The sequence below is a fragment of the Choloepus didactylus genome, chromosome 13 (assembly GCF_015220235.1).
Source record: "Choloepus didactylus isolate mChoDid1 chromosome 13, mChoDid1.pri, whole genome shotgun sequence".
Lineage (NCBI taxonomy): Eukaryota > Metazoa > Chordata > Mammalia > Pilosa > Megalonychidae > Choloepus > Choloepus didactylus.
In genome coordinates, this window is record NC_051319.1 from 6,347,158 (window position 1) to 6,359,178 (window position 12,021).

Genomic DNA, 12,021 nt, shown 5'->3' on the forward strand with positions numbered 1-12,021 from the left:
TTAGATGAGGATTTGAATAAATACCACCATAGCAATCATATTAATCAAATAAGGTAGTAGGTCTAGACCTGGAGTTTAGAGAGGATCTGTAATAAATTTTCTTTTTCATTTATTTGGTTATGGTTCAAACAGTACATTTTTCTACCTCTACGTCACAATATGTATACTCACATTGTTTTGTTGTGGACCTCACTTCTCTTTGAGAAGGACTACATGCATGCAAGGTAAAGATCACAGTACCAATTGGAGGCTGAAGAAATGATTAGTTTAAAAAGCATGTTTTGATAAAGAAAAAGAATTTCTGGATTTCCTTTTAAGCTGTTTTCTATTTTAAGGATGATATATATGAATGTTCTCTATGTTAAGGACCTGCCATATATGAATTCATGTCATACTCAAAATACTAACTTATGTTAAAACAAAGGACAATAGGCTTGTGCTGCTCAGAATGGCAGTAGGAAAGAAGAACTATATAAATTTTGTAAGATTCCTCAGTACTTTGTTATTTCCTCTTGTTTATGGTTATATCTGTGTTCAGCCATCTAGCTCTATGATGATTAACAAATTCATAACATGAACAGAAATCATGACTTGTGAGAAAGAAAAGGTATAGCCAGATCTAGGGAGATGTGTTTATGGTCAGGAAGTAGGTGGGTGGTGGAACCCCAAGGCTTTTAGTGTGTGACAGAGTTAAGGGGAAAGGGCAAGAAGTTTGAGACCCTGGGTCCTAGAGTAAGAACGAAAGGGACACAGGCTGTTCTCAAACATCTAGGAAGTAGTCTTAGGAGTGTCCTAATAACCCTTTTGAGTCCAATTCTCTATGGGATTGGATTCATTGTTTTTTCTCCATTTTCTAATTCTGTTCTGGAGAGGGGTATTTCAAAGTGGACTGGGGACTCTGCTGGGGTCTATATGAGATTTATTTTCTTGGTTTCACCTGATTCATTGCTATTTGAGTCATCCATCAGGCCTGAGACCTGGAAACAGTGCGCAATTTGATCATTGATTTACTTATTCATTCAGCCCACAGACCTGTACATTTGCTATTTGTCCTGCAGGAGCCTTAGCATTAGGAATTTAGACACTAAAAAAAAGGATATAAACCCTAACTTCATGGATCTGTGAAATCTCATAGAAAGAAGTCAGTATGAAAGTGCTAATATATATAAAGTGTATGGGAATGCAGAAAAGAAGCTGTAAAATAGGCTTGAATGCACACTCAAATGCCAAAAGGAGCCAGGCAGATAATACAGGAGAAAAGGGGTCAAATTAATACAGAATGGTGGCATCTGGAAAGTAGTTGGCCCACCTAAAAGAGGCAGCCTCTGGATGCTGGAGATCAGGGATAAAGGGGAGATGTACTTTTTGCTATACATCTTTTTGTACCTTTTGAATTTTATATATGTGCATTTTTTACCTAGTCAAAACAATTTTTTTAGGCGGTAACCATTACTCAGCTCCAGCCTCCTTTTGCCTTCTGGGAATGTAGGCCCTATGTTGCCATATATCTTTACTTTTTCTTTGTTTTGTTTTGAAACATTGATTAACTTTATTTTAAATATTATATGGAAATATGGATAAAAAAATGAAAAATTACCATAATGATTCTTCAGTTTGAAAATTGCCTTCTTCAAGTTTATGCATTAAAATGAATAAAATTTGATTTTTTTCTCAATTGTGGAAACATATATACAGCCTAAATCTTCTCATTCCACCCCCTCCTTAGCTTTCCATTAGTGGGATTAATCACATTTAGAATGTTGTAATGCTATCACCTTCCCACCATCCATTACTAGAAATTTCCCTTCACCTCAAACAGCAACCCTACACTCATTTCTTAACTCCCCATTGCCCCTTCCCCCATTTCTCTTAACCCATACTCTACTTTTCATCTCTATGGTCATATTCTCTGATAATTTCTTTGTGTTTACTGTGGGGCTTAAAATTAAACTCTTAAATCCATAACAATCTTGTTTTTCTTTGATATCAACTTAATTTCAATAGGACACAAACTATGTACCTATACTCCTCCATTCCCCCACCTTTATATAGTTCTTGTCAAAAATTACATATTTAACATTGAGTTCAAAACCACTGATTTGTCATTAGAGTTTGTGTATTTTATACCATGTAGGAAGTAAATAGTGGAGTTACAATTAAAAAATTATTGACTTCTATTTGTATTCCATTGTGTTCAGAGATTGTGCTTTGAATATGTTCAACTGTTTTGTTTTGTTTTGTTTTAATTTACTGAGGCTTGTTTTATGTCCCAGCATATGGTCCATTCTGGAGAAAGACCCTTGATCACTAGAGAAAAATGAGTGTCCTGGTGATTTGAGATGTAAGGTTTTATATATGTCTGTTAAAATTCTCTAGATCTCTTTCTCCTTTCTTTGTTTCTCTGTCGGTAGGGCTTCCTTTAGTATTTGAAGTAGGGCAGGTCTTTTATTGGCATACTCTCTCAGCATTTGTTTGTCCATGAAAAATTTAAGCTCTCCCTCAAATTTGAAGGAGAGTTTTGCTGGATAAAGTATTCTTGGTTGGAAATTTTTCTCTCTCAGAATTTTAAATATGTCATGCCACTGCCTTCTCGCCTCGATGGCAGCTGCTGAGTAGTCACTACTTAGTCTTATGTTGTTTCCTTTGTATGTGGTGAATTGCTTTTCTCTTGCTGCTTTCAGAACTTGCTCCTTCTCTTCAGTATTTGAGTCTCATCAGAATATGTCTTGGAGTGGGTTTATTTGGATTTATTCCATTTGGAGTTTGCTGGGCATTTATGCTTTGTGTATTTATATCGTGTAGAAGGTTTGGGAAGTTTTCCCCAACAATTTCTTTGAATACTCTTTCTAGACCTTTACCCTTCTCTTCCCCTTCTGGGACACTAATGAGGCTTAAATTTGTACATTTTATTTTATTTATCGTATCCCTGAGATCCTTTTTGATTTTTTCAATTTTTTTCTCCATTCTTTCTTTTGTTCTTTCGTTTTCTGTTGTGTGGACTTCTAGGACACTGAGTCATTGTTCAACTTCCTCTAGTCTTGTATTATGAGTATCCAGAGTCTTTTTAATTTGTCCCAACAGTTTCTTTTATTTCCATAAGATCTTCTATTTTTTAATTTACTCTTGCAATTTCTTCTTTATGCTCTTCTAGGGTCTTCTTTATGTCCCTTTTATCCTGTTCCATGGTCTTCTTCATGTCTTTTATATCCTATGCCATGTTTGCATTCCTCGATTGTAATTGTTTGATTAATTGTGGCAAGTACTGTATCTCTTCTGATATTCTGATTTGGGTGTTTGGGATCGGGTTCTCCATATCGTCTGGTTTTATCACATGCATTAAGATTTTCTGTTGTTTTTGGCCTCTTGGCATTTGCTTTTCTTGATAGGGTTCTTTCATGTTGTAAAAAAAAATACCAATCTAATTTTTCAGAAATACAAGTTGGTGGCGTATACTTTCTCTAATTAACCAACAGATGATGCCTTCAAGTCACCTATACCCCTCAAGTCAGTTCTCCCCAACTCTGTCTCTGTGGTGTGTGGGGAAATGATTTTTGTGGGGTTCAGTTGGTGAACTCAGTTTGGGTTTGTTGTTGGAGCTGTCTGCCCTGAATGTGGGGCGTGTGTCTGGGTGGTTAGGCAGGCAGGGCAGCTTTAATATTCAAACCTCCCAGGTGTTCCCGGAGATTCAAGGCTGTTGCAAGAGTCTAAGCTTTCATTTCAGTTCTGCCCCAGACCCTCTCTGTCGCTGACCCACAAACCACCGTCATTGATGTAGCATCCCTGGGTTTTCCGAGCAGGCTCCCCTTCTCAGCTGTGATCTTCCAGGACCTCTGCTGAGGGAAGGCTGTGCTATATCACTAGTGCACATCGTCCCTCAAGGGAAGCCCCAGGCCACCAGGTAGTGCATGGGCACTCTCTGCCTGATGCAAAGATTAGCCTATAATTCTCGACTGGTGTTAAGTTCTGAATGAAAGGCAGGTAGTAGAGCTGGGCCCCACCCCTTTCCTCTTAGAGAAGATAATGCCCTAGGGGGAGGTCATTAGCATTTCAATGGTCTCTCTCTGCCTGTGCCACACCCGTCTGGGTCACAGAACTGGGAACTGAAAATGGCTTAGGCTTTCTCCACTGAGTCAAAAAAGGAACTGAGCTAGTCCGAGGTGACCCTCTGGCTCTCCAAGGTCAGTTGTCACCCAAAGCCTCTGTCTACTTGTTGGGGATTCATACAGATCACAGTGAGCAGTTCACACTCGCTAATTAAAACCCCGGTTGGAGCTCAGCTGAGATATATTTGCTTGCTGGGAGAAACCTTCTCTCTGGCACCAGGAGGCTTTGTAGCTCAGGCTGTGGGGGAGGGGTCTCCCAATTTGGATCCGCCGTTCTTACTTACAGGTTTTATGCTGTGATCTCGGGCAATCCTCCCAATTCAGGTTAGTGTATGATGAGTGGACGGTCACGTTTGTCCCCCTGCAGTTATTCCAGATTATTTACTAGTTATTTCTGTTTTTTTTTTTTTTTTAGTTGTTCCAGGGGGACTACTTAGCTTCCACTCTTCTCTATGCCACCATCTTGGATCCTCTCCATATATCTTTACTTTTTAAAGAGAAATATAAAAACTGGATTTTTAAGTGAACTCTCCTAACTCTTAAATGTTGACATTTAACTAAAAGAACTGTTCAGGCGAAATAAAACATATGTGCATGTCACAATTTAGATTTTGGCCTGGTGTCAGCCAAAAAGAGAGAATTACTATTACCACTTCCAGGGTGGTGTCTCACCTTTGAGTGATGGCAGTTGCATTATGCCTGCCACCAGGAACACAGTCCTAGAGAACCAACCCACGCCATGGTTTGTAGGTGTTGGGGTCACCAACAGAAGCTGACTTGTATAGCACTGTATGGAACAATGTTCTTTCTACTCTCATAGAGAAGAGAAAGAAGAAAGTCAGCTTCATGAGTGGGCATTATTTAGTTCCCCATAGCCAGTATGTCTCAATCCAGCTGATGCAAGAGATGTTTTATGTGCACCACCCTTCTCTTGTGTGTGTGTGCCATAGTGGAGGAACCATGCTTCCTTCCTGCCAGGCACAGATAAATCATTGGGGTGTGAGCCAAATGCCATAAAACATGCCTGCTATAATCAGACTGTCTCCAGTAAATATTTACATATGCTTGGGACAATAGGGAAGGAAATATTCTGGTAGTCCCCTTATCCAAAAGGGGATTGTGTTTTATCCTGCTAGAGCTTACGTTGCTCAGGACACATCTGGTCCTGAGCACAAGAGATACTTGTGGGTCTCAGGGAAACATGGTAGACCCTGATAAGACTGTCCCCTACCACCTCTGGTCTGTGTCTCATCTACCCCTTATCAGCAGGACAGATAATCTTTTAATTTTCAGGTGTTATACTTTCCTGGGATGACTCATCTTAGGAGACTATTTAGTTCAGATTTTAGACAATAAGAATTGACTCTCTGAGTAATAAAATGGTATGTTCACTGTGGAAATCAGTTTGGCTGTTCCTCCAAAAGTTGAAAATAGAGTTACCATATGAACCAGTAATCTGACTTCTTCCTGTATACCCCAAAGAATTAAAAGCAGGGACTTGAACAGATATCTGTACACCAGTGGTTTAGTGGCATTATTCACAATAGTTAAAAGGTGGAAGCAACCCAAGTGTCCATTAAGAAGTGAACGGACAAACGAAAGGTGGTATATCCATACAATGGAATATTATTCAGCCATAAAAAGGAGTGAAGTTGATACATGCTACAGTGTGGATGAACCTTGAAAACACTGTGCTAAGTGAAAGAAGCCAAGCACAGAAGGACAAATATTATATGATTCTGTTTATCTGAGGTATCTAGAATAGGTAAATTCATAGAGACAGAAAGTAGAATAGAGGTTACCAGGGGCTAGGGGGAAGGAGGATGGGGAGTTATTGCTTTACGGGTATGTTTTCTGCTTGGGATGATGAAAAAGTTTTGGAAATAATGGTGATGATTACACAACATTGTGAATATATTTAATGCCACTGAATTGTACACTTGAAAATGGTTATAATGGTAAATTTTAAGTTTTGTATATTTTACCACAATTAAAACTTTAAAAAAAAAAGAATTGACTCTTTGGAGGAAGAAAAATCTTTTAAGGGGCTCTATAATAGTGATTCTACGTGTAATCCCTGGGCCAGCAGCATCAGCATCACCTGGGATCTTATTAGAAATGCAAATTCTTGGGGCCCATCAAAGACTTAGTGAATCAAACTCTGAGAATGTACCTATCAATCTGTATTTAACAACTCCTCTAGGTGACTATGATGAATGCTAAAGTATAAGAACTACTACTTCTAATTACATTTAGGAGGTACATAGGTAACAAAACAGGTCCTGATAATATTGAATTCTGCAGCACTTAAAAAAAAAAATTAACTCGGGTAACTTAACAGAAAACAAGTCCCAACCATGCAATCACTTTTTAATTTCTCTAGATTCTCTTTAAACATTAGTATATTTGTATATGTACTGTCCTCAAAACTTTTAAGAATCAAATTTATTGTTATAATTAGCCTACAGTAAAATGCTCCCATTTTAAGTGGGCAGTTTGATACATTTTGACAAGTGTTTACACCCATGCAACTACCATCATAATTAAGAGGCCCTTTGTAGTTAGTATTCCCCAGGACTCCCACCCCAGGTACCACTAATCTGTTTTCTATCACAATAGATTAGTTTTGCCTGTTATATAATTTATTATAAATGGAATCATACTGTATACATGCCTTCCTTCACTTAGCTGCCTTCACTTTTAAAGATTCATCCATGCTGTTCTGTTTACCAGTAGTTTGTTCCTTTTCACTGCCTAGTAGTATTCCATTCTCAGAATACTTTGTTTATCCATTTGTTTATCCCCAGTGGCATTAGGGTTGTTTCTAGTTTGAGGTTATTATGAATAAAGCTGTTATGAACATTCCTGTGTAAGTCTTTGTGTGTTTTCATTTCTCTTGGTTAAAACCTAGGAATGGAATTGCTAGGTTGAATGGTAAGTATATGTTTAACTTTAAAAGACACTGCTGAACTATTTTTCCAAAGAATTGTGTCATTGTCATTCCCACAAGCAATATATGAGAGTTCCAGTTGCTCCACATCCTTGCCAACAGTTGGTATTATGTAATGTACATGTCAGGTTTTAGAAAAACATCTAAATAACTTTAGAGTTATTAGGACACAAAAAAACATCAATCTTTAAAAAAATTAAAATCAGATATCATCAAAATTAAAGACTCTGCTCTTCTATCCTATGATCACAATGCTTGATGGATGGGTGTTAACTCTGAGGCAAAAAAAAAAAAAAAAAAAAAAGGAGGATTCTTTAAAAATATTGGATAAACTATTTCAGGGGACCTAGAATAGCTAGTGTGGGTACTAGCAACCCCCAAAAAAGAATCCTTCAAGAACTGGCAATTTTATTCCCAAGGAACATACCCAAATGAGTTTTCAGCTTCTGGCTTTTTCTTTACAGGTAACTTGAAGTCATTTTCTGAAGTGTTCCTTTGACATTTAGGGTATCTCTAGAGTAAATCTTAGTTTCTCAATCCATTCACCATAAAGTAAAGGGCCCGGGTTCAAGGCTCAGGTTCAAGTTGCACTCAGGTAGCTCCTAATGAGATTTTTTAAACATTATTTCGATCAATAAGTTTTTTGGTTTGTTTTGTTTTTAACTTTTTATTTTGAAACACTTTCAAACTAACAGGACAGTTACAAAAACAATACAAACCCCATACAGAGAATGCCAACATAGCGCTAATCCCCCTGATACCCAGAACCACCAATTTAACATTTTGCCACATTTGCCATATTCTATCTCCATCAGTCTATCTATCCTTCTGTCTCTTCTGTCTATTTATCAATCTATTGTCTGAATTTTTGAGTGTAGGTTGTTTATATCACGCTCCTTGAACACTTAATACTGCCGTTCACATTTCCTAAGAACAGGATATTCACTGTTGTAACCACCTTTAGTGCAGTTATCAAGGTCAAGAAATTAACATGGATATAAAGCTTGCAGTCTTTATTCCAATTTTTTCATATGTCTCCAAATGTCCTTTTGTGCCTTTTCTCCTCTGTTATTAGATCCCATCCAGGATCACGTATTGCATTTAATTGTCATTGTCTCTTAAGTTGCTCATTATTTTTTTAAATTGTGGGAACAAAATACCGTAAGTTTTCCTATCTCCATCACCCCCAAGCATAAGTGGGAATAATCACATTCACAATGTTTCGGTACCCTCACCACTTTCATTACTAAAACTTTCTCATCTCCCCAAACAGAATAGCTTTACCTATTATGCATTAACTCTCCATTCCTCCTGCAACACGCCCACCCCCGCACCCCCCATCCAGCAACCTATACTCTAATATCTTTCTCTATGAGCTTGCATATTCTCTGATAATTTCTTTGTGGTTACCTTGGGGCTTAAATTTAACATCCAAAATTTATAACAGTCTTGTTTGCTTAGATACCAACTGAAGTGGTAATTACAAACTATGTTCCTATACTCCTCTGTTCTTCCACCTTTATGTAGTTCTTGTCACAAATTGCATATTTATACATTAATAGTCCAAAAACCATTGATTTCTTGTTATATTTTATGCATTTGCCTTTTAGATTCCATAGGGAAAAGTGGAGTTACAAATCAAAAATACAATAGTCTGGCATTTATATTTACCTATGTAGTTACCCTTATGGGAGTTCCTTATTTCTTCATAGGGCTGCAGTCAGTTGTTCACTTCAACCTGCAGAACTCCATTTAGCATTTCTTGTAGGGCTGATCTAGTGGTCATGAAGTTCCTCAGCGTTTCATTATCTGGGAATGTCTTAATTCCTCCCTCATTTTTAAAAAAATCATATTTTTTATCGTGAAATATATATGCATAGAAGTGGTAACTTTCCAAGTGCATTTAACAAGTAGTTAGAAAGCAAATTTCAAAGAATATTATGGGTTACAGTTCCACAGTTTCAATTATTTCCTTATTGTGAAATATATGCAAAAAGCAATAACTTTCAAAGTACAATTTAAGAAGTAGTTATATAGGAAATTTCCATAAATGTTATACATTACGGTACCATAGTTTCAGTTATTTCCTTGTTGTGAGATATATGTACAAAAAGGTGATACCTTTCAAATTATACCCCCCTCATTTTTTTAAATCATATTTTTCTAGTCAAATATAACATATATACCTAGCAGGGATAACTTTCCAAGTGCAATTTAACAAGTAGTTAGCAAATTTCAAAAAATGTTATAGATTACAAGTTCCTCAGTTTCAGTTATTTCCTTATTATGAAATATATATACAAAAAGGTAATAGCTTTCAAAGTATGATTTAACAAGTAGATATATAGGAAATTTCCAAAGTTATGAGTTATAGTACCATAGTTTCAGTTATTTCCTTATTGTGAAATACAAGATATATACAAAAAGGTATAGCTTTCAAATTACAATTTAACTAGTAGCTATAGAACAAATTTCAAAGGATACAAGGTGTTATAGTTCCACCATTTCAATTCTTTCCTTCTAGCTATTCTAGTACCCTAACAACTAAGAAAAAGAAAATTATATATAAGATTCAGTATTCATAATCCTTTGTTAAATTCCATCTTGTCTGTTACTACCCCTTCCTCTAGTTTAATCACTTTCCCGATCTTCAGGGGTGCCTAGGCAGTGACCACCTGAACCTGTTCATATTGAAAAGGGGTGTCAACTTTATGAGCAATGGGGACACATCTAGTTGATGATGTTGAAGAGGTTATTGCCTCTGGGTTTTGGGCCTTAGCTGGCATAGGAGTACTATAAAGGATTTAAGTCTCTAAAGAATAAACTTAGTGAGTGAAACTTTTGTACAATTCCAGATAGGGATCTGGGTATTTTTTAAAGTTTTCAGGACTACTATTGACTTGGGCTTATCATATTGTGGTCATTTGGCATATCTAGGTGAAGCTTGCATAGGTGTAACCTCCAATACAGCCTCTCTTGATTCTATTTGAACTCTCTTAGCCACTAAAACCTTATTTTGTTGCCCTTCCTCATTTTTGAAAGACAATTTTGTCAGATACAGAATTCTTGGTTGCAGTTTTTTGCTTTTAGCTCTTTAAATATGTCTTCCTACTGCCTTCTTGCTTCCATGATTTCCAATGAGAAATTGCCACTTGATCTTACTGAGTCTCCCTTTTATGTGACATGTTGCTTTTTTCTTGTGGCTTTCAGAATTTTATCTTTATCTTTGGCATTTGACAGTTTGATTATAACATGGCACAGTGTGGGTCTACTTGGGTTATCCTGTATGGAGCTCATTGAGCATCTTGGATGTTTATATATTCATGTCTTTCTTTAAATATAGGAAATTTCCAGCAGTTATTTCTTTGAATATTCCCTCTGCCCCTTTCTCTCTTCTTCTTCTGGACTCTGACAAAATGTGTATATCACTACGCTTGATGATGTCCCACAAGTTCCTCAGTCTCTGTGCACTTTTCTTCATTCTTTCCTCTTTCTGCTCCTCAGACTGGATTATCTCAATTGTCTTATCTTCCAGTTCACTGACTTTCTTCTGCCAGCTCCAATCTGCTGTTGAAACCCTGTAAGGAATTTTTTATTTGTTACTGTGGTCTTCATTTCTGTTTGTTGCTTTTCATAATTTCCATATCTCTATTGATATTCTCTTTGTATTCATCTATCATTTTTCTAATTTCCTTTAGCTACTTGCCCGTATTTTCTGTTAGCTCTTTGAGCATATTTAAGACCATTTTTTAAAAGTCTTTATCTGGAATGTCCTAGGTCTGGTCCTCCTCTATGATGCTTTAATTTTCTCCTTTGCTTGGGACATCACTTCCTGTTTCTTTGTATGTTTTGTAATATTTTGTTGAAACCTGGATGTTTTGATATTTTAATGTGTGATTGCTGGAATTTAGACTCTGAGGAAACTTCCTTAAGCTTGTTTCCAGCTAGTGTTATGACAGAGTTTTCCTTGAATGCCAGGAGCTAACCAAAAATAAATAAATAAATAAGAAGACGAAGGAAAGAAAGAAAACATCTTTTTCAATCTTGGCAGATTGACCTGTGGGAATGCTCTCCTTCAGAATGTATCCCTACAAAAAGTTTAGAGAGTAGCTCTAGGCCAAAGTGTAGGGGCTGCCCTGATACTTTCTGCACATGTACCTTGTCTTGGACATGCACATGTGGCTCTAGGAATCCCCCCATTTACAAGATGTGAATGTCTCCTCTTCCCTAGGAAAATTCACTTCTGGTCTTGAGGCACTGCATTGTATGTCCTACAGACAGAAATCTCTTGCCCCAGGCACCACTTGACTGCTTTCCCACAATGTTCTTTAGGAGCACTCTGTGAGTTGCCTTCCAGTGAATCTTTCAGGCCACCACCAGACATACTGGGCCAGACATACATGTTTCTAATATGTGCATGAGAGTTAGTCTGCTCCCCCCAGGACTGGGACCAGGGATCCACACTGGAGTACCAGCCAGCTCTATGCCAAGCTGGAGAGAAGTGGCAGAGGGGCCAGGTCACCACAAGATCCTACTGCTTTTAAGTAGCCATTTTCTTGATTCAGCACTCACCCTGTTACTTCAGTCTTTTAACTGTTTCTGGAGCTTTAAGAAACATGTTTCTGCCATTTCTTGCTGGTTTTTCAAAGCTGTTGGAGGACCGGAGTCCTAAAGCATCTCATGCTGCCATCTTGATTCCAATCAGCTCTTAAAAGGCATCATTCTTAAACATGAACTGAAAACCAAGGATCATTAGACCTTTTAGAAATGCTGGCAATGTGAAAAATAAACACTAAAGTTAAATATTATAAACCTGGAGGAAACAGAGATAATTCAGGAAACAGAAGAACTGAAGCATTAGTATCTTTAGAGAGGTTCAAGATGATTGCATAGGTTTGAAAAAATGGATGCTATGAAAATTAGAAATGAGAACAAGAAAGAGCTGTGAGAAATAAGTTTCATTGCTAA